This window comes from Elaeis guineensis, chromosome 6, assembly GCF_000442705.2.
Source record: "Elaeis guineensis isolate ETL-2024a chromosome 6, EG11, whole genome shotgun sequence".
Taxonomy (NCBI): Eukaryota; Viridiplantae; Streptophyta; class Magnoliopsida; order Arecales; family Arecaceae; genus Elaeis; species Elaeis guineensis.
The window spans coordinates 130976979-131002181 of NC_025998.2; the positions used below are offsets into that span (position 1 = coordinate 130976979).

The 25203-nt window shown below is 33.8% G+C and overlaps 1 pseudogene; it reads right to left on the reverse strand.

The window, feature by feature from the left end:
• Positions 1-230: 230 nt before the first annotated feature.
• LOC140850935 (protein neprosin-like) lies at positions 231-2876 on the reverse strand (annotated as a pseudogene).
• Between the last annotated feature and the right edge of the window lie 22327 nt (positions 2877-25203).

The following is a 25203-nucleotide window of genomic DNA, read 5'->3' on the forward strand; positions in this document are numbered from 1 at the left end:
TGGGCTATTAAATTCACTTTCATATTGATTATTTGTTGTGTGGCTTGGATGTTACTGCTTGATTATTTGACAATCTATTTGAGTTTTTTTTTTTGGTAGAAATCTACTTGAGTATACCAGAAAGAAAAACTATTTATTTTCATTGTGCATTGATGGTTCACAGTTAATTTTTCTCAAATATTTTCTCATAGATTTTTTTTTTTCCCAACAAGCCAAAAAGTTGAGGGCTTCTATGGACAATTTGGATTTCCACTAGGACCCCCATAGTAGAACAAACCATTGCTGTAATTCTGCACATTATAGTAGTTGGGTCTCGTAATGATGGTGGCAATCCCTTGAGGAGCTTGAAGATGGTTCGAGTTATCAACTATTTGAATGTTCTTGAAGTAGCTCGCCTTGCCAAAACCTTCTCCTGGGAAATGGCCACTGCCCATCTCCGTGTAGGTGTGCTGACCATCTAAATTGAAGTTCACAATCTCCCCTCCCCATTCTACTCGGGAGCCACCATATGTCAAATAAGGGAATAAGGACGAAGGCCAATAGCCAAGTGGAGACAGATTCCCATACTGGATCCACCAATTCCCAGTTTTCGGATCCTACTCAAAAAAAAAAAGAAAAAAAAAAAGAAAACTTTTATTATTTATAGATGAAAAGTGATATAGTAATTAAATATGACTATTGTAGTTTTGCCACACCGAAGTTTTACCTTCCAGACACATAAAGTGATTTCATATTGGCTTCCACCGTAGCTAGAAATAGGGTTGATGGTGGCACCCAATGCAAAATCCTTGTTGACTTGAATGAACCCAGAGCATTTTAGGTTGTAGCAGCCTGTTGGTCGATAACCATCTTGCTGAAATTTTCATAGCAAAATATTAGAAGCCACCCAATTTTCATAATATTTTCCATGTACGTCATCTATCTAAATGAACAATGTCCGTGCCCCATCATCCATCTCTTTCATACAATTGACTAGAAAAGAACAGAAAAACTCAAGATGATGAACAATCCAATGATCCCTTTTATTTGACAAGATAAATGTACTTAAAAAAAACTCATGGAAGACATGGAAGGAGACGTTGAGGAAAAAAGGAGCTAATAGAAACAACACGTGGGGGACCAGAGAAAAATGAAGCGATATTAACTTACAGTCCAGTAAATAAATAGTCTTGTTTTATTATCTCCATACAGACCTGGATAAACCTGATTTTTTTCCACAACAAAGAGTAACCAGTAGAAGTTAGTTAATGCATGAAGAGAGGACTTTCAGAATTTTATGTAATTAAAATTACTTCCTATTTATTCGAAACTGAAACAATAACATACATGCCAGCCAGCTTCGATAGCATCTAAAAGTTCATCAGGACCTCCAATAACCCAAAGTTGAGACAGACTGAAGTCATTTTGCTCTTGCAACTTCGGGTTCCACATTCATGGTTGCCTTTGCTCCATAGTAGAAACCTCCTTGTACATAACCAACCGCATGCTACTCAAGAAGACCCACCAACAAACACAAATGAGAAAGGCGAAGGAGCATGGGAAAGAAGTGGAAAAGAAAGAGATGCTTTGTTTCTAAGCTACTCCTTTTCATATATTTTCAAAACTATATACCTCATGTCCATCGGCAGACGCTGGCGAATATGAAGGAGTGGGATTTGGGATTGTCCCTGGACTCTTCTTCCCATATCTTTCGACGGAGTTGGCTCTCAGCACATCTTCTTTCTTTGTCCTCCTAATAGGGATGGTGTCCTCGGGGCACCTCCCATTTTGATGCCAAAGCTGAGGTATGGAGCTACTTTCTATCTTTGATGCTACCTCATTTTCATCATATAGGCCTGATGGGAGGATACTTGGCCTCATCTGAAGATTTTGCACAAAGTGAAGACAAAGTACAAAAAGAGACCGCCAGGTGTAAACATAGGGGAAGGATTCGAGAAGAAAGAGGAAGTGAGCGGGAAAGAGAGCGCACCTGGACAGTGTGGTTTTTCAGTAAAGGATGATCAAAGGCTGGCTGATCAGAGATACGGACACAGTCTATGATATCTCCGTCCGGGCTCTTTCCAAAAGAAAAACAAATATTACAACAAATGAAATCACAAATTAAGAAGCATTACAGTAACCAAAAATAAGCACGATAAAGGAGGAAGAATATTGTAGAAACTACATGATTGTACTGAATGAACGAAAAGAGTAACATTTTTATTTTTAAAAAGTGCCAGAATAAAATGCTAATAAATTAAAAAAAGAGCACAGGTTAAGAATTTTAAATGCCCAAATAAGTACAATGGAATAATTAACTCTATAAATTAGATAGCAATACTGAGAGTAAATAATAGATAACAACAAGCATCGTACAAAAATGTTTTCTTGCTACCGTTCTTCCAAAAATATTATATATAAAATATTTTGTTTATCATTTCTTGTTCATAGAATGACCCAGATTTTTCTCAGCTACCATTTCTTGATTTTTGCAAGCATTGTACAAAAAATTCCTTTTAAAAGATTAATATTAAATCAAATAATCTAAGAAATTGAAAACCAAATTAAGGTTCTTTTTTAAATAAATAAAAAAATAACTTTGTAAAATAGATTTCTATTTAAAAATAATTCAGAAAATTTATTGAAAACTCTCTCAAAATTAACAATTTTTTTTTTTTTACCCCAAAAACCCAAGCAAAATCCAAAACAAAGATAAATGAAATTGTTATTGGATAGCAAACCTTTATGCTCTTGACGGCATGCTTATTCAATCGCTTTAGGAGCTGTTGAACCTTCAATTGCTGCATCGTGTCCTGTGCCATAGCTTTGATGCACCATGAGATCATCACAAATAATAATGCCACCACACCATAGCTCATGCTAACATATACCTTCATGGTGCCCTTCTTTCAACCCCTTTTTAATAAAATGAATGTATCATCCAATATATAAAACAAAATTTTTTCTCTCTCATTGCCATTTATATGTCAAAGTATATCTTACATTAATGAAGAGTATTTTATATGTTACCATTTGTTGGAAAAGATATGAATATTTAGGAATATCTAATCATCAAATTAATATTACATTAATATTTTCCTTTTCTTCCTCCAAAAATTTAAAGTTTAGATGTCTTTCTCTTCACAACACAATCAAAATTGAAGAGATAATCATATGAATTTTTGTCCAACACTACTTGCCAATGATTTCAAATAATCTATTAGCTGCGGTGTGTTCTTGATATATGTTATGCAGCAATTAAAATTCTTCTTTAAATAAATAAATATTTATAAAATAATTTTTAATTAAAAATTCAAAAAAATCTATCAAAAACTCTTCAGAATGAGCAAAACATATATTGTGGCCCTAGAAAGCCAAAAAGAACCAAAACAAGAATAAATGAGAAAGAATAGTAAGATAGAAGACCCTCATATGCAGCATGCTTATTCAATCACTTTAGAAGCTCTGGACCTCAAATTGCTGTGTCATTGCCTACACCTTGGTCTCGATGCACCATAAGAAAATCATAACCAGTAATAGCACCACCAATATGTGGCTTATGCTGACATATGCCTTCATGGTCCCTTCTTTCAACCCCTTTTAAATGAAAATAAAACAAATATCCATCTAATATATAAATCAAAATTTCTTCTCATTGCCATTTATATGTCAAAGTATATGTTATATTAATCAAGAGTATCTTATGTTACCATTTACCCAAAAAGATATAGATTATTAGGCATATCTGATCATCATGCATCAATTATTTTTGCTAAAATATAGAACTCGTTCCCTTAGCAACATAATCAGGGACAATCATATGAATTTTAGTCCAACACTAGTATCTATTAGCTGTGGTGTACATGTTCTTGGCATATTTTATGCAGCAATTCGTTATATATGTCAACAACAACATGCATGCTTAACTCGATTGTAAGATGATAGATTCAGTTAGATGAGTATTTAACCTATTAGGATCTTTTTGTGTTATTGTTTTTTCTTTTTTCTTCCTTGGCAAAAGTGGGGAAGATCGGTGTACCGCAGTTATGGTCGTGGTGGTCAATGTTGGAAGGCGATGACATGCATCGATGGCTAATTGCTGAACGGCAGCATCAATCGATAAAAAAATAATTAAAAGAATAAATAAAGAAATTGTAGGATAGCAAATCTTGATGCTTTTGATAGCAGGCTTATTCAATTGCTTTAGGAGCTATCGTATCTCCAATTGCTACATCATGGCCTCAGTGCACCACAAGAAGATGGTCACTAGCAATAGCACCACCAAGCCATGGCTCATGCTAATATGTTCCTTCCTAGCCCCCCCTTAGCAACACAATCAAAATCAAAGAGACATTAGTCCAACACTACTTGCCAATGATTTTCTTGGATATGTTCCATAGTAATTCGTTATTTATGTCAACAACAACATGCATGCTTAACTTGATTGTAAAATGACAAATATAGTTAAATTAATGAATATTTGACCTAGTAGGATCTTTTTGTTTTTTTCTTCTTTTTGTTCTTTGGTGAAATAGGAGATGGGTGGACTTCAACTATGGTCGTGGTGGTCAATGCTGGAGAGTTGATGACACACAACGGTGATGAGTAGTAGAGAGTAGTTGGCAATGACGAATAGGGAAAGCATAAGATTCTTTATGCTTTGAATGTTTGGTCATCCACTGACAGCCATCACTCTGCCAGCTGGCCATCAGGAGACCCATGGGGAACTCAACCTAGGGCTCCACAAAGAAGAACAACTGCAACGATGGCCGAAAAATGCATGATGTGATCAGATTTCTGGTGAAATCAAGGCTAATGACAATGGTTCAAGGCTCGGAGAGCAAAGGATAATTTGGTCAACTTTACCGTTGCTCCTCCAAGCATCATATCCTGGAGTTCTAGCAGGAGGCATCGAACTCCAATGAGAAAAAGAGAGAGAAACAAGATTTGTTCATGATGGTGGAGAGTTATGGAGGGGTGGGGAGGTCTTCTTATAGAGGAGCCCAAGGATTTTGCAACAGTCTGGTAGCCCTAGGACTCTAATCCTAGCCAGAGTCTTCAGAGGAAAAGAAGACTCCTGAGTCTTCCATTACTGGTCATGTGCGAAACACACATGATTTAGTGGTTGGGCCAAGGTCAAGCCAATCAAATGGATTGCGCCTTGACCTAGGCCATCTCATACATACTGAATCAAGTCCATGTCAGGATAACTTTATGTTCCCCTATTCCCAACCCTCCATTTTAGTTATTGCAAAATTGAATGAACCCCCTCCACCACCTGGTCTCCATTTCCTCCCTTCTAACCCCAACCTCCCTCTCCTCTTCTCCCATCATTGCTCCCACCTCTCTCATAAAAATAAACACCATCCAGAGTCCAAAACAACACCAAGAAAAATAGAAGCCAAAACAAATTAATACAATCTAGGAAGGATAGAACTAGAGCTAGAGAGACAGAGATATATTAGATATGGAGTGAGAAGAAAAGTGATGCCTTTGGGGATAGATAGATAGATCCTCATGTCTCCCATCATCCAACACTTGAATGGGGTTTTAAGGATTACAGGCATAGATAATAGAGAGGAAATGATGAAGGAGAGAAGGAAAGGGAGCAAGAGGAGAGTGTAATGGTCCAGCCCATAGGGCTCTTGGGCCTGGCAAGATTTTTGTGAGCCCAAAAGACCACGAAAGGAAGGAGGAAGATCCTAGCCGAAGTCTTCTTCCCTTCTGACTTTGATGAAATCAGAGTGAGAGACTGGCAAGGGTTAGGAAAACTCCTCTATAAAACCCCCTTCCCCTCCCTTTAGGTCTTTATCATGGGATTTTGAGAGATTATTAAGAGTTTAGAGGATTTTTTCAAGGTTTTTCCATGAGTTCTTGAACAGGAAGAAAGGATCGCCAAAGTTCTTCTAGGCCATGGAGCAAGGTAAGCTCTTCCCTACCCTTCCTCCTTTCTTAGGTGTCCTTCTTTCACCGACGAGCGATGGCAAGCCATCGAATTTAGAAGAACAAGGTCATCCCTATTCTGTTTTATTTTTCCCTACATGCAGCCAGCAACAGCTGCCATTGGGCCTCTCGCGGACTATCACCGGGGTAGTATGTTTGCCACCACTGGGAGTTGCCAGGGGTGGTCGAAGTCGGCCTTCCTTGGCTGCATGTAGGGGAGAGGGGATGAGGGGGATCGAGTCCCCTGTTTTGGACAAAAGAAGAGAAGAAGAGATTTCTTCTCTCTCTTCTCAAATAATTAAAAAAAATCAATCATAATTAATAAATTAAATAATTAATTAATCAATTTATTTTATTTTTTAGATGGTTTAGAGAAATTTGGAAAGGAAAAATATTGGGACAAGGGTAAAGATTTCGATAAACCCCAATAGAAGATTTTAGAAGATTAATTTGATTAATTTGATTTATTTTATAATATTAATTTAATATATATAGGAAAATAGTTCATCGGATAGGAGGGCATCAAGTAGGGTTTTGACATCTAGAGCATAAGACAGTGAGTCGATTTATCACTGATTGAGGTAAGAATCTCTGTACATGATCATCACTATATATGTTATTTTATTGTTGATATTGTATCCTGATTTTGCATCGTTGAATTAGTGATCAATGAATTTGCTATGCTTGAGACACCATTATTTGATTATATGATTTTTAAGCTTGAGTATGTTATGTCAATATATATGTATCAGTAATTGATGGCATGATTATATAGGTATAATATATTTGTCTTGATTACACTGCAAATTAAAATTGATTAATGAAGTTAATGTATTATAATTTTATTAAAAAAATGATTTAGACTAGCCTCATCATATGGAACAACCACCAGGAGCTTATGCTTGGGACAGCTTGTCAGGAGCTTATGCCTCGGATAGCCCCCACGAGCTTATACGTAGATAGTCGTTAGGAGCTCATGCTTGAGACAGCCCACAGGAGCTTATATCTGGAACAGTCCCCCACAGACTTTCATACATGGAACAGTTGGCCAGGAGCTCATACCTGAGACAGCCTTGAAAAGCTTATGAGTGAAAATTTGATCGGATGGAGACTGAGGCATGGTTGAGATTAGTCCAAAGCGAAAAGGATAAAAGATTATCAAACTAAGTTGTAGAAAGATGAATTAGATGTTAAGATTTTTGTAAATTAATTTTGAATAAAGACCTCACATGATGGTATATGATGATTTATTATTTATTAAATGCATGTTTATGCCAGTATTTGAGTTATTTTATATATATATGAGTCTTCATAAAATTATTTTGATATTAATATATTTTTTACTTTATCCATTAATTTGATGTACATGTGCAATGATTTTTACTGAGCTAAAGAAGCTCATACTCCCTTGTTGTTTTTTTTTTAAACTCACAGGATATTTAGTTCAGATGGGTTGGGCGAGAGAAGACAAGCACTGAAGCTTTTAGTAATTAATCTAGTTTAAATTTTCTGATACCAATGAACATTTGAATGATTGTATTTGAACAAAGTTTACTATTTGATTTGGAGATGTGACTTGGTTGATATATTTGGTATTTATCTAGTTATTTAAAATGTTTAAGTTTATATTTATTTTAGGCCTCACATGATCTCTAGGGTACTGCTCTAGGGATTGTGTGATCGTGTCACATGGCCAACGCAGGTGCTGGGTTCGGAGTGTGACAGAGTGGTATCAGAGCCTAGGTTTTAGGAATCCTAAGGTTCACTTCAGAGAGAGTGTATATGGGTAGACCTTTAGATTAGAATAAACTGATATGAGGCACATTCTTGACTCATGCATAAATAAAATCTTGACTAAAGTGAACCTATGTAGGTGATATGGCGTGAAGGACTGATCGTGGGTGTAATCGAAGACCTACTCGATTTGCTGATGGCCCTAATGCTTGGGAGTCTTCTATGCAGCAAGAAAATATCCCACCCTCATCGGTTAATGATGCACCACAACAAGAACATCCTAACGAGCTTGCTGAAGTCACTCCCAGATAGAAACCCCAAGTGAACCTAAAATTCAATTCGGAGAACAAGTTACTGCATCCCAATTAATGTAAGTATTGGTTCAACAACAAGTTGCTATGAGGAAAGATATGAGAAAGATATTGGAGGCATAGCAGGGACAACAACAGCAAATCATGCAACAACTATTTCAGGAACGACAGTCTCAATAGCAACAAGGAGCTAAAAACCAGCATGAGTATCAAATTAATTTGATAGACTTCAAGAAATATGCACCATCGACACTCACAGGAATCTCGGATCATATGGAAGCTAAAAGTTGGGTGAAAGCAATAGAGAAAATTTTTCATGCTCTGAGATGTCCTGCTAAGGAGAAAATCATTTTTGCCACTTTCATGTTACAAGATGAGGCAGCCGATTGGTGGGAGATGGAGATCGAAAAGATGGGGCTGAATGATGCACCTTTTACTTGGAAAGAATTCAAAAAGATCTTTTATGAGAGATATTTTTCTTAGAATGTTTGATTCCAAAAGTTTTGAGAGTTCGATCGGTTGGTGCAGGGCCACATGATAGTTGCTCAATATGCGGTCAAATTGGAAGAATTATCAAGATATGCCCTGCATTGATAGCTGAGAAAAGTGTTCAAGCTAGAAAATTTAAGAATGAACTAAGGGATTGAATCCAGTAACTAGTGACTGTGTTTGAGCTGCCCACTTATAAAGAAGTTGTTAACAAATATCTTATAATAGAAAAAAAGACTTAATGATGCCCAAGTAGCAAGAGAGAAAAGCATGAAGAAAAGAGATCGAGCAACTGATTCTCAAGGTCAAAATAACAGAATCTTCAAACCAAAGACCCCAAAACCAAACCAGGCTGCCATTGAAGGAAAAGCACAACCTCAAGAAAGCATTACATGTTATAGATGTGGAGGACCCCATCTTAAACGGGATTGTATATGGCCTGGAGGACAGTGTTACAAATGCGGATGAGATGGCTACAAAGCAATTGTATGTCGCAATGGAGGAGAATTTCAGAAACAACAGATGCCTCAATATTTTCTGAATACTTTTGCAAATCGAGCATCTCAGAATGTACAAAAATAAGATGGGAGACAATAAAAGCCTAAGACCCAAGGACGAGTCTATGTACTTACGCAACAAGATGCTAATGCCTCTAACTCAGTTGTGACAGATACTGAATCAACCCCTAATTCTTTTAGTATACATGCCATGGAATATTATGAATTATATGTTTTAATATATAAGGACATATAGCCATGGATGATGAATGTGTAGCATGTAATTATCTGACAAGTACAATTAAAATATCATCCAACAATGTCTATGCTCTGTTTGATCCTGGTGCTAGCCACTCCTTTATATCAACTAATTTTATTAAGAGGACCAATGAGTTGTCTCCTGTACCTTTAAAAAATGATCTCTATGTCTCTACACCAAGTGGAGATGTGATCTTGGTTAATTCAATTGACAAAGATTGTATCCTGAGTATTGAGGATAGAGAGATGAAAGCAGACTTATTATCCTAGAGATGAAGGACTTTGATTTGATCTTGGAGATGGATTGGTTAGCAGCGTATCATGCCATGGTTGATTGCTTTAAAAAGATAATAAATTTTAAATTTGGATCAATCAAAGTTTAGTTTTGTGAGTAATAAACTCTTCTTCCACCAAAGTTTATCTCAGCTATTCATGCCTAGAGACTCCTTAGAAAAAGATGTGAAGGATTTTTAGCCACCGTATTAGACACTCAGGATAAGAAGCTCAAGTTAGAGGATATCTCTATTGTGAAATTTTTTTTTGATGTTTTCTCAAATGATCTGTCTGGATTGCCTCTTGATCGAGAGATTGAGTTTTCTATTGATTTGATTTCTGCACTAGTCCAATTTCTAAAGCTCCTTATCGAATGGCTCCAACAAACTGAAAGAATTAAAAAAGTTAATTACAAGAGCTGTTGGACAAAGAATTTATTAGACATAGTGCATCACCTTGGGGCGCTCTGGTGCTATTTGTGAAAAAAAAAGATGGTAGTCTTCAACTTTGTATAGACTATCAAGAATTAAATAAGATAACTGTATGAAATAGATATCCTTTTCCAAGAATCGATGATTTGTTTGATCAATTGCAAAAGACACAGCTCTTCTCAAAAATTGATCTTCATTCTGGCTACCACCAATTGAAGATACAGCCGGAGATATATCAAAAACTATCTTTTGAACTAGATATGGGCATTATGAGTTTTTAGTTTTGTCCTTTGGTCGGACTAATGCACTTGTAGCCTTCATGGATCTTATGAATCGAGTGTTCACACTGTACTTAGATTAATTTGTGGTTGTATTTATTGATCATATTTTGATCTACTCCAGTAGTCCACTTGAGCAAGAAAAAATCTGAGGATAGTATTGCAAACTCTTAGAAAAAAGAAGCTATATGCAAAACTACAAAAGTATGAGTTTTGGTTGGATAGTGTTACTTTTCTTGGCATGTCATCTCCAAGATGGTGTTTCTGTTGACCTAAAGAAAGTGGAGGCAGTAGTTGAGTGGAACTGACTTTCTAATGTATCAGAGGTGCGTAGCTTTTTGGAGATGGCTGCTACTACGAAAGTTTGTGAAAGGTTTCTCTCATATTGCTATGCCCCTATCTCATTTAACACAAAAACGAGTAAAATTTGAATGGACAGATGAATGCGAGCAAAACTTTCAAGAGTTAAAAAGATGGTTAGTGACTGTTCTGATTGTAACTATTTCATCTGAGATGGAAGGTTTCACTATCTATAGTGATGCTTCTCGTAAGGGTCTTGGTTGTATTCTAATGCAAAAGAGAAAAGTGATAGCTTATGCCTCTCGATAATTGAAATCATATGAGAAAAATTATCCTACATATGACTTAGAGTTAGTAGCTATGATTTTTGCTTTAAAAATATGGAGGTATTATTTATATGGAGAGCATTACAAGATTTTCATAGATCACAAAAGTTTAAAGTATATTTTACTTAGAAGGAGTTAAACTTGAGGCAAAGAAGATGGTTGGAGCTACTAAAGGATTATGACTTGACAATAAGTTATCATCCAGGGAAGGCAAATATTGTAGCCGATGTTTTAAGTAGAAAATTCTCTGATGAATTGGCCGTTTTGATTACCTTGCAAAAATCTATTTTGCTAGATTTGGAGAGATCAGGAATTGAAATGCGACTACATGATTCTCGAGTTCAACTTGTAAATCTTACAGTACAATCTACCCTAATTAAAAGGATTAAGTCAGCTCAGAAAAAGGATTCAGAGCTACAAAAGATTAGAAAAGCGGTGGAATATGGTAAACTGAATTTTGGATACATATGGATGGTTCATTGAGGTTTGATAACAGACTATGTATTTCCAAGGTTCTAGAATTAAAGAACAAGATCCTAAAGGAGGCTCATAGTTTGGCTTACACCATGCACCCAAGAGGCACTAAAATATATCAAGATTTAAAAGAAAACTTTTGGTGGGCTGGTATGAAAAGGGATATTGCACAATTTGTGGCTCAATGTTTGATATGTCAATAAGTATAAGCCGAACATCAAAGACCAGCAAGATCATTGCATCTTTCTTATTCTCCAATGGAAATGGGAGCATATTACAATGGATTTTGTGACTAGTTTACCTAAAACACTTCAAAATAATAATGTTGTATGGTAATTATGGATCGGTTGATGAAATAGCTCATTTCTTATCTTTCTAAGTTGGTCTATTTTTGGAAGGATTGGCAGGCTTGTATATAGAGCAGATAGTGGACTGCATGGGGTACCAGTTACTATTGTGTCAGATCAAAATAGTAGATTTATTTCATAATTTTGGAAGAGCCTTCATAAAGTCTTGGTACCAAGTTAAATTTCAGTACTGCATTTCATCCCCAAACTGACGGACAATCAGAACGAACTATTCAAATCCTAGAAGATATACTAAGGGCTTGTGTTATGGACCTAGGTGGTGCATGGGATAATCACTTATCATTGGTTGAGTTGCTTATAATAATAGTTACTAAGCAAGCATTCAGATGGCTCCTTTCGAGGTATTATATGGACAAAATATAGATCGCCTATTTGTTGGGATGATATGGGAGAAAGAAAGTTGTTGGGACCAAAAATAGTACAACAGACAGTGGATAAAGTACATATAATCCAGGAATGGTTCGTACAGTTCAGAGCAGGCAAAAGAGTTATGCTCATAATAAAGAAGTGAGCTGAAATTTCAAGTAGGTGATTATTTTTTCTAAGAGTTTCTCCCACTAAAGATGTAATGAGATTTAGAGTTTGTGGTAAGTTGAGTCTAAGGTATATTGGCCCTTTTAAAATTTTGAATAGAATCGGAGAGGTTGCATATCGGTTAGTGCTACCACTGGCTTTATCTGGTGTACATAATGTATTTCATATATTAATGTTGAAAAAATATATTTGAGACCCAAGTCATGCGGTGAATTATGAATCCTTGCATCTACAGAAGGATTTGACTTATGAAAAGTATCCAGTGCGGATTGTTGATAGAAAGGATCAGGTGTTGTGACATCGAACTATCCCTTATGTAAAATACAATGGAGCAACTATAGTGAAAGAGAGGCTACATAGAACTTGAAGCAGAAATGAAGGTCAAGTATCCATAGCTCTTCAAAAACTCAGGTATATTAATTTCGAGGATGAAATTATTTTAAGAAGGAAGAATGTAATGGCCTAGCCTATAGGGCTCTTGGGCCTGGCAAGATTTTTGTGAGCCCAAAAGACCCATGAAAGGAAGGAGGAAGACTCCTAACTGGAGTCTTCTTCCCTTCCGACTTCGATGAAATCGGAATGATAGAGTCCGACAAGGGTTAGAAAGACACCTCTATAAAATCCCTTTCCCCTCTCTTTAAGTCTTTATCATAGGATTTTGAGAGATTATTAAGAATTTAGAGGGATTTTTCCAAAATTTTTTCATGAGTTCTTTGAACGAAAGAAAGGATCGCTGGAGTTCTTCTAGGCTATGGAGCAAGGTAAGCTCCTTCCTCCTTTCCTGGGTGTCCTTCCTTCATCGACAAGCGACGCAAGCCATCGGATTTAAGAAGAACAGGGTCACCCCTGTTCTATTTTCAATTTTTCTTGCATGCCATCAGCAACAGCTGCCGTTGGGGCTGTCGTCGGGACAGTGTGTTCATTGCCATCGGGAGCTGCTAGGGGTTGCCGAAGTCAGCCTTCCTTGACTGTGTGTGGGGGAGAGGGGATGAGGGGGATCGGATCCCTTGTTTTGGACGAGGAGAAGAGAAGAAGAGGTTTCTTCTCTCTCTTCTTAAATAATTAAAAAATCAATCAAATAATTAATAAATTAAATAATTAATAAATTAAATAATTAATTAATCAATTTATTTTATTTTTTAGATGGTTTAAAGAAATTTGGGAAGGGAAATATTGGGGACAAGGGTGAAGATTTGATAAACCCAATAGAAGATTTTAGGAGATTAATTTGATTTATTTTATAATATTGATTTAATATATATAGGAGAATAGTCCATCGGACAAGAGGGCATCGAGTAAGATTTTGTCATCCAGAGCATAAGGTAGTGAGTCTGATTTATCACTGATTGAGGTAAGAATTACTGTACATGATCATCACTATACATGTTATTTTATCATTGGTATTATATCGTTATTTGCATCATTGAATTTATGATGAATGAATTTACTATACTTGAGAACCATTATTTGTTATATGATTTTTAAGCATGAGTATGTTATGTCAATATATATGTATCAGTGATTGATGGTATGATTATATAGATATGATATATTTATTTTGATTACACTGCAAATTGAAATTCATTAATAAAGTCAACATATTATAATTTTATGAAAAAAAATATGATTTGGATTAGCCTCATCATATGGAATAGTCCGTCAGAAGCTTATGCATGGGACAGTCTACTAGAGCTTATGCCTGGGACAGCCTCCATGAGATTATATGTGGATCAGTCAGTCAGGAGCTCATACCTGGGATAGTCCGTCAGAAGTTTATACTTGGGACATCCCCCACAGACTTTCATACGTGGACAGCCAGCCAGGAGCTCATATCTGGAACAACCTTGAAAGGCTTATGAGTGAAAATTTGATCGAGTGGAGACTCAGGTATGGTTGAGGTTAGTCCAAAGCCAAAAGGATAAAAGATTATCAAACTGAAGTTGTGGAAAGATGAATCAGATGTTAAGATTTTTGTAAATTAATGTTGAATAAAGACCTCACATGATGGTATATGATGATCTATTATTTATTGAATGCATGTTTATGCCAGTATTTGAGTTATTTTATATATATACGAGTCTTCATAAAATTATTTTGGTATTAATATATTTTTTACTTTATCCATTAGTCTAACGTACATGTGCAGTGATTTTTATTGAGCTGAAGAAGCTCATACTCCCTTGTGTTTTTTTTTTAGACCCACAAGGTGCTTAATTCGGATGGGTGGGCGAGAGAAGATAAGTACTGAAGCTTTTAGTAATTTAGCTAGTTTAAATTTTTAATACCAATGAACATTTGAATGATTGTTTTGAACAAAGTTTACTATTTGATTTGGAGATGTGACTCGGTTGATATGTTTGATATTTATCTGGTTATTTAAAATATTTAAGTTTATATTTATTTTAGACCTTATATGATCTCTAGGGCACTGCTCTGGGGATTGTGTGGCCGTATCATGTGACCAACCTAGGTGCTGGGTTTGGGGCATGACAAGGAGGAAATGGGGAACATGATGTCATTGATGGCAGCAAATTCATATTATTATTGAAGCTGGCAATGTACAAGGTGGTGAGGGGGAGGACTATAAAACAAATATTTATTTTCATTGTCATTGATTGTTCACTGGTATCTTTTCACAAATATTCTTTTTCCCAACAAGCCAAACCTTCGATGGACAAGTGGGATTTCTACCATGATCCCCATACTAGTAGAAGTAATTTTCAGCATAGTGCACATGATAGCGGTGGATTTTATACTAAAAGTGACAGGTCCTAAAGGAGGAGCTCGAAGATTATTGAACTGATCAACTATTTGAATGTTTTTAAATTATCTTGCCTTGCTACAAATTTGCAGCATTATTGTTTATGATTGCGGTTTTTCCCAACAATCAGTACGCTTTGTGGTTTACTTCTTGTTTTGTCAGAACAAAGCTGCATTTAACAGCAAGTTATCAATTTTTGAATATGTTCATAAATGTCAACCACGGAATGGGCTGCGACTTATGATGTTTTTTTTTTCATTTTGACTTTCCTTAGTATCATCCTGATGCTAGCAAGGATCTACAAGCTGGTGAGATATACATTTAAGAGCATCCACTATGCATATGTTCAAGATATTTACAGGATGTTGAAACTAGGTCAAATCAATTGATTCGGAATAATGATGGTCAAAATAATTTGGGTTGTCCTGTTGGAAAGGGAGCTAATATATATATTGATAAGTTACATAAGAGCAAGCTCATCGTTATGTGCTACAAAATATTGATGCCATAACTCTCATTCGGATGTAAGTTTCATGATCAACTTGCAAGATATACTAACAAATTTATACTTATTAAAGACATTGTTTATAGTATTTATAGAAAGTACATTGATATTTAAGAAGACAAATACCTTGTTCATCATATGATCAAATTGAAAAGGTCCATGTATCAACTTTTCACACATGGTTGAGGGAGCATGTAAGTAATCATATTTATTCTTTCTAACAACTCAAATTCAAAATTTTTATTTATCATTTAATTTTTATATAATTTGAAAGTTTATGTATTAAATTTAATATAGGCAAGAACATCTGAAATTTAGTACTCAGATGAAACTCAGCATTTTGCTAGAGGTCCAAACCAATTTGTACGATGTTATGGTGGACATATTATCAATAACTTCTGATATTTTGCAAACTTGATAAGGATAACAAGAGAACCACTCGAAACCATAGTACTATTGTCAAAGCACATACAAGTGTTGAAGATATTACTTATTACGAAAGATTGACAGATATGATCAAGATTCGATATACCAATGATATGCAATTTGTACTATTTAAGTGTGATTGGATTGATGATTCAAGGGAAAGAAGATAGATGAGTTTAAGATGACACTTGTCAATTTTAGTCATGCAGTGCAGAAACATAAGTGGCGAGAAAAAGAAAAAAGGTTGGAGGAGGAGAAATAGAAAATTTGGTACTATTTTTATCAAATAATTGGATAGTTGATTGTATCTCAATTTTGATAAAATTTTAATATATTATTTTTTATATCAAGAGTTATAAGTTGAACAGTTTCAATCTTTAAAAAATCTTTTTTATTAATTATTTTAAGCATGCATATATTCGGTGAGATCTATCCTCGATTTCTATTATTGTTGAAATTTACTTTATTAATGATGACTGTTTTTATTGTAAAACCCAAGAGTTATTCTTGATGGTATGTTTATATAACCTTTAGTTGATTTAGAGATGACCACTAGTAATCTCATTATTCTAAATAGTAGAAGATTTATATCAAAATTGTGGTGTTTATTATTTTTTTGTAGGTTGCTTTATAATATCCTATTTAATTGCACAAAGAGGAAAAAGAAGCCTGTGATATTATTGTTTATGATTGTAGTTTTTTATCAACAAAATGGTTGCTGGTTGAATTTTCTTATATTGATTAAATAAAAAAATATATAGGTAGAGATGTGGTTAAACTCACATTTTTTAGTTATTTAATTTGAAAGCCCTAAAGAAAAATTTATTATTTTGCAAAGATTTGATCCCATTAAAAAAAATAGTGCCAAATCAAGTAACAAAACTCAGCAAGAGTAGGAGAAAATAAATAAGAAGATAGCTGAACTGATCAAACAGAAGATAGATTATAATATATTTTTCATCATGTTGCCATAGAGACTAATACTCATAGTTTATGAAAAAATGGAGAATTTCTATGAGTAAAAAATTGCATAGAACAAGGCATTCATGATCAGGAAGCTTGTAAGTGTGAAGTATAAGGAGAAAAATTCAATTGTCGAGCATTTGAGTAGATTTTAGAATGTTGTAAATCAATTGGTTGCTATGAAAAAAATGCTAGATGATAAGTTACAAGTTTTATTATTGCTTAGTTCTTTACTTGATAGTGAGAAAACTCTAGTTATATTATTCAATAATTCTGCTCCTAATAGTATCATAATATTGAAAATGATAAAATATGGTATGTTTAATAAGAAAATTAGAAGAAAAGAACAAGATGTAAGTACATAGTCATAGGCATTGGTTATAGAAAGGTGTGTATGGGGAAAGGAGGGGTAAAATCAAAAATTCATAAAATTTTAACAATCATGATAAGTCAAGAAAAATGTCCAAAGTCCAAAAGAGATAAAATATTTTTATTATGGTAAGTCAAAGCATATGAAAAGGAAGTGCAAAAAATCTAAAAGAGAGCAATGAAAGAAATAAGTTAAAGAAAAGAAGGAAGAAAATGATACAATAGCAGTTGCATCTGATGTTAATATTGCCATTATTTATGATGAAGATTATGTAGACCTTACATAGCATAATTGTACTTAGGTTATTGGTTTAGATGCTTCATTTCATGTTACTTCTCAATGTAATTTTGTCACATCTTATACTAGCAGTGATTTTGATAGCATCAGGATAGAAAATGATAGAGTAACTAAGATTGTTGATATGAGAAATATTTTCTTGAAAATCAGCATTGAATGTCAACTATATCAACTATTACCAAAAAATATGAGACATATTCCAAATATTTACCTCCACTTGATCTTCACTGGAATACTTAATGATGAAGGTTATCATATCCACTTTGGTGAAAGAAAATAGAAGCTCGCTAAAAATTTTTTAGTGATAGTAAGAAAGAAGAAATTAAGCACACTTTATAAGATGTAAGCAAAATTGTATAAGGTAGAGATAAATATAGATGAAAATTTCTCCATTGAATTATGACGTAAGTGGCTTGGTCATATGAGTAAGAAGGGACTGGACATCCTTACTAGAAAGAAACTCCTTTCTATAAAAAATACATCTCTAAAGACATATATTGATTATTTAATTAGCAAATAAAATAAAGATATATTTCATAAATCCCCTCTACATAGAAGATCATATGTTTTGGATTTATTTCATATCAATGTTTGTACTACGGATGCTAGAACTTTTGGTGATGCTATATATTCTATTACTTTTATTAATGATCACTATAGAAAAGTATAGACTTTTGTTTTGAGATCTAAAGATTAGACGCTCGTTGTATTCAAGTATTGTCATACTAGTATCAAAAGAGAAATAGAAAGGCAACTAAATGTTGGGTTTTGATTACACAGTGAAAAATGAATTTTAAAAATTTTAAAACAAACTAATCGAAAGTTTTGATAATTAAAACTATCAAACTGAAACACAAATTCGAGAATCATCTTGTAGGTGTCGAATAAAACAAAAATAAGTATGCAAAGAGATAGAAGTTTCTACTTCATTCAATGAATAGCATACTAAGATGGTAATCTCTACAAGACTTCAAAGTAGAAGCTCTCCAACAATGATCCACACAGAAGTTGGCCAAGGTCCTTCCTAATCGATGCGTTGCTGTAGCCTTTTCTTTACAAAAATACTGTCGGCTTTAAACTTGAAGAATGATCGCACCAACATCCAGTCATCTTTGATTTTGCCACTAGAATCATGCCAAGAGAACTCTCTTCAGAAATCTCATAGTTAGAATTTGATTTTGATCTCCAATACATAGAAAAATCAAACTCTAGGATAAAGTAGTAATACTTGCTAATTTTCTCACCATCCTTCTTATAACTTTTTCTCTCAATTTCTTTTATCTTTTTTTCAATTTTTTTAAAATTTTTTTCCTTTATCACATGCCAATTAGCTCCAACTTCATCCAAAATCAGCCCTTTGCCCATATGGGATGCCCCATATAAATAGACTAAGAGGGGATGTGAAGATGGACCAAGAGGCGCCAACTCTTGGCACTCCATCTCTTCATGTAGAGAATAAATTTTTCGTGTCTTTATTTGGCACAGAAGAACCTTTATATAGAAGGACTCCTCTTCTATGCCCTATAAATTCATCACATTAATTTATCATATAATAATTGAGAATCTGATGGGAATCGAGGAGTTGGATAAGAGTCTTCATTAAGAAGGACTCTTCCACTTCTCAGCATGATTAAGGTGAAGGTGGCATTTAATTTTGAGCGTGAGACCTAGTGGGTGTAGAGGACTCTTTCTATACTTGAAACACTTCCAAGTTGGATAAGAATCAAATTAAAATAGACCCAATCCCATGAGGTCAAAAGCAACTGATCTAGTTTAGCTCAAACACTTTGAACTAAACCTAATTAGAAACTTGGGTTAACACAACGGCAAGCATATCAAATTAACTCCTAAAATTTATATTAAATCTAAATTAAATCAGATCAAGACCAAATTTCAAAGTGTGTGATCTATTGGGTTTCAAATCTAGCCAATAGTGGATACAGACTCTTGACGTAACCCTAATCTGATCAAATTAAATCAGCTCAAAAGTCCAATCAACTAGAACTCTTTCTAATTAATTTTTAAATTAAACTCTTTAATTCTGATGAGTCCACAAGTCAAGATTGATGTCTTGTAATGTGTCATAACCATCTGAAAGATTTAAAATTTTAATAAAAAATTATCAAAATATCTTCAGTGGTAAGTTATCGTATAATTCAATCTTTCAGTCAAACAACATTCCAGATGAGCTGTGGACATAAAATCATATCAAATCTAATTGCTTATCTATATGTATCTTGATCAGAAGTTGATGATTTAGTTGATAATATATTAAAAATCTCTTTCTAATTATCATCCTACTTTGGCCAAAGACTTTCAAAATTATCGACCTACGGGATCACATAGGATGTTCGCTCCTCTTATTTGTAGTGGCTGGTCCCTTATTGATCACTCACAATCTCTATACATATCTCACCACATCTAGAATATTCCACATAAAGATCAGAGAATCAAGTTAGAAAGTGAACCAAAATATGGATTCATATACACAAGATAACATAGCAATCTCAGATCAAAGGATCACTTAACTCCCATTAGAAAATCATCGACTGATATGTAAATAAGACTCCATCAGATATTCTCTCGTAGATCTATTAAGTAAACTCATTTTTTAATAAGTACTTACATCTTTGTATTAGTATTACCATACAAGTGGTTTCGAGATCAACCATCTTCATCACTACGCATACATAAGACATGCCAGTCTTACCAATATCATTGATCTCTGACTCAATGAACCAATGACTGAAAATATTTTAGGTCGTGACTATCAAAAATTTAGGTGTTACTGGCATGATCTCATCATAGCTCTAAAATAATTGTCCAGACTTATGGGGTTATTATAATCTTAAAAATAATAATAAGATGCAGTATTTAATGAATCGAAATACCTATTTTATTAAATATCAATGTCAATTGCATAAATTTAAAAATTAAATTATAAAAAATATCTAATCACATCCCATATGCGATTAGCTTGTAGAGTATTATTCTTTCAATCTCCCACTTCCATTAAAGTTAATTGCCTTTATACTTGATGCCTATGTAATCAAGGTAGTGATCAAAGTGCTGCAATGACAACGACTTAGTGAATGGATCTGCTATATTATTCTTGATATCAACTCGCTTTACAATCACATCATGTCTTTCAACTATTTTTCGAACGAGTGGAACCGTCTTAGGATGTACTTAGATTTATGATGAGACATCAGTTGCTTTAGCTTGAGCAATTATCCCAGTATTATCACAATAAAAGTGCACTAGTTGTTCAATTTCTGAAACTATATCCAATTCTAAGATGGACTTCTTCATCCAGACGACCTCCTTAGCAGCCTCATTAGTAGCAATATACTCGACCTCAATGACTGAGCAGCAACAGTTTATTGTTTGAAACTCTTCCAACTTACTGCTCCACCATAAACGGTGAACATATATCCAGATATGGATTTGCTATCATTCGGATTAAATTGAAAACTAGAATTAGTATAACCTTTCAGTTTCAAATCAGAATCACCATATATGAGAAAAATATCTCTAGTCTTTCTTAAGTATTTGAGTATATTTTTTACAGCTTTCCAATGATCTTCTCCGAGATCAGTCTGAAATCTGCTTATAATGCCCAAAGCATAAGCTACATCAGGCTTGGTACATTGCATAGCATACATTATTGATCCTATAGCTGAAGTATAAAAAATAAAACCCATTCTATTTCTCTCTTCAGATGCCTTAGGAGACATCTTCTTAGAGAGTTGTATGCTATGACCCATACGCAAGTAACCTTTTTTACTTCCCTCCATGTTGAACCTCTTCAATACAAGGTCTATGTACCTAGACTAAGACAAGCCAAGCATCCTCTTTGATCTATCCCTATAGATTATTATACCAAGTATATAGGATGCTTCACCCAAATCTTTTATGAAAAATTTTTGTGATAGCCATATTTTGATCGATTGTAACATAGGGATATCATTTCCGATAAGCAGTATGTCATTCACATATAAGATCAAGAAGACAATAGCAATCCTACTAGTCTTTTTGTATATACAAGATTCATCCATAATTTTTGGTAAAACCAAATGATTTGACTGTTTCATCACAACAGATGTTCTAGATCCTCGATACTTGTTTTAATCCATAAATAGATCATTCAACTTGTACCTGATTTGCTCTTTCACTATTTTAACGAATTGCATAACCTTCAAATATAAAAAATGAGAAACATTCTTATTTTTCTAAGTAGGGTTGAGATCCCTATTCCTCATAAATATCTTATGGATAGTACAATAAGCATTCATGAGTTCAAGAGTAGGTAACCTTTTACTAATTATACTTTATACAATTCTCAATATTTTTTTCTCTTGTCTCTAAATCACTCATAGTCTTGTGGATAGTACAATAAACTATAGTATTTTAGTTAAGTTTAACCTTCAATCCCATATGGTTATATCGAAATAATGCTGCCCTTATGGATAGCACAATAAAGCAATACTATTCAAATATGCCATAAGCATCAATATATACTTAGTCAACATCATATCAATTTCTATAATAAGCCTTGTGGATAGCACAACAAGCTTACTAAGATCTTGACATATTCTGTTAACTAAGCTTGAAGAAAAGTCTTTGTAGTGTTTACATCATTAATCAATTTAAGTCCAAAATTCAATAAGACTAAATTGACCGGGTCAGTAGGTGGAAGGCATCCTGTAGCTTTTCTTAGACAGCAACAAAGTTGGCCAGGCCAGCATATGGACCTAATTAAAAAATTACCTTTCTTACTTATCTAGACACTAATTGATCAAATGAATTCGACATTTGATTTGAAAGTGAATCCCGACATTACATCTTAATATAATTTCATAGAGGGTCTTTAAACTGATCTTAGTACAACCTAACTACTACTATATAAAATATACTATATGATTATGTAATTTGGCATCCTTTTATAAGTTATAACAACAATCATATTAACATGCAAAAAATGATCATATAAGGGTGCACAAAATGACTTAACATATTAGAAGCTTAGTCAAATTGAAAACAACCCAAATCAAATTAGGCATGCATAACATTCTTAATCAAAAATTGAAGCATCAAGCAACCATGAAACTATAAATTTCATATTATTTTAAATTTAAAATTTTAATAGTTAAAATTTAAATTCATGGTTCAAATAAAATCAAAAATAATTTTTTGATTTTAAGATCGATGTTAGAAATCGATGCAATATTTTTGAGAAAATATGAACTAGAACAATACTATATTATAACTTTTATACTTATTTGATCGAATCTAACAAGGATGGTTTTGATACCACTGTTGGATTTCGATCATATAGTAAAAAATAAATTTTAAAAATTTTAAAATAAATATATCGAGAGCTTTAACAATTAAAACTATTAAATCGGAGCCCAAATCCTAAAATTACCTTATAGATAAATGAAACAAAAATAAGCATGTAAAAAGATAGAAGTTTATCCTTTCTCTAACGAGCAGTATAGTAAGATGGTGATCTCTATGAGACTCTAAAGTAGAAGCTCTCTAATGATGATTCACATGAAAATTGATCAAGATCTTTCCTAACCGATGCACTGTCGCAACCTTTTCTTTACAAGAATACTACCGGCTTCAAACTTGAAAAATGATCGCACCAACATCCAATTACCTATGATTTTACCACTAGAATCATACCAAGAGAATTCTCTTCAAAAATCTCACAATCTAAGATTTAATTTTAGGCTCCAACACATAAAAAAATCAAACCTTAGGACAAACTAGCAACACTTACTAATTTTCGCACCACCCTTCTTACAAATTTTCCTCTTAATTTTTGTTTACTTTTTTTTTTCAATTTTTTTTTCCAAAATTTTTCTCCCTTATCACACACTAATTGGCTCTGATTTCATGTAAAATCCAGCCCTTAGCCTATGTGGGATGCCCCATATAAATAGGCTAAGCGGAGATGTGAAGATGGATCAAGGGGCACCAACTCTTGGTGCTCCATCTCTTCACGCAGAGAATAAATTCTCCGTGTCTTTATTTCGCATAGAAGAGCCTTCACACAGAAAGATTCTTCCTCTTCTATACCTCATAAATTCATCACATTAATTTGGCGTGCAATAACTAAGAATCTGAAGGGAACTGAGGAGTTGGATAAGAGTCTTCATTAAGAAGGACTCTTCCAATTCTCAATGTGATTAAGGATGGGATGGCATTTATTTTTGGGTGTGAGATCTGGTGGGTGCAGAGGACTCTTTTCACACTCGAAACACTTCTAAGTTAGATAAGAATCAAATTAAAATAGATCCAATCCCATTAGGTCAAAGGTAACTGGTCTAATTTAGCTCAAATGCTTTGAACTGAACCTAATAGGAACTTAAGTTAACACAATATGCTAGCATATCAAATTAACCCCAAAAATTTATATTAAATTTAAATTAAATTAGACCAAGATCAAATTTTAAAGTATGTAATCCGTTAGGTTCTAAATCTAGCCAACAGTAGATACAGACTCTTAACATAATCCTAATCCGATCAGATTAGATCAGCTCAAGAGTCTCAATCAACTAGGACTCTTCTTAATTAATTTTTAAATTAATTTTTTTAATTTTGATGAGTTCATAAGTCCATATTAATATCTAGCAATGTATCATAACTACTTAAAAAATTTAAAATTTTTAATAAAAAATTATCAAAATATCCTTCGATGGTAAGTTATCATGTAATTCAATCTTTTAGTCAAACAATATTTCAGATAAGCTGTGGGCATAAAATCATGTCAAATCTAATAGCTTATCTGTATGTATCTTGATTAGAAGTTGATGATTTAGTTGATGATATAATAGAAATCTCTTTCTAATTATCATCCTGCTTTGATTAAGGACTTCTAGAATCTTCGACCTATGAGATTATATAGGATGTTCACTTCTCTAACTAAGAGTAACTGATTCTTTATTGACCACTCACAATCTCTATGTATATTTCACCACTTTCAGAACATCCCACACAAAGATCAAAGAACCAAGTTAAGAAGTAAATCAAAATATGGATTAATATACACAAGATATCATGGCGATCTCAGGTTAAAAGATCATTTATACAACTCCCATTAGAGAATCATCAGCTGACATATAAATAAGACTCTATCAGATGTTCTCTTATAGGTCTATTCGGTGAACTTATTCTCTAATGAGCATCCACATCCTTATATTAGTGTCACCACACAAGTGATTGTGAGATCAATCATCCTCGTCAATGAGCATATATAAGATATGTCAGTCTTATCGATATTATCGATCTCTGGCTCAGTAAATCAATGACTAAAAATATTTTAGTCACGGCTATCAAAGATTTAAGTCTCACTGACGTGACCTCATCATGGTCCCAAAATCATTATCCAGACCTATAGGGTTCATTATAATCTAAAAAATAATAATAAGATGTAGCATATAATGAATCGAAATATCTATTTTATAAAATATCAATATCTATAACATGAGTTTGAAAGATAAATTACAGAAAACATCCGATGACATCCCATATGCGATTAGTTTGTAGGGCATTATTCTTTCACTAAAATGTATTAGAGCAAATGATGGTAGTGAATATAGCACTCCATTTTAGAAATATTATAGAGCCCATGACACTGGACTTAAGAAATATGTTTCTAAAATATCTCAACATAAT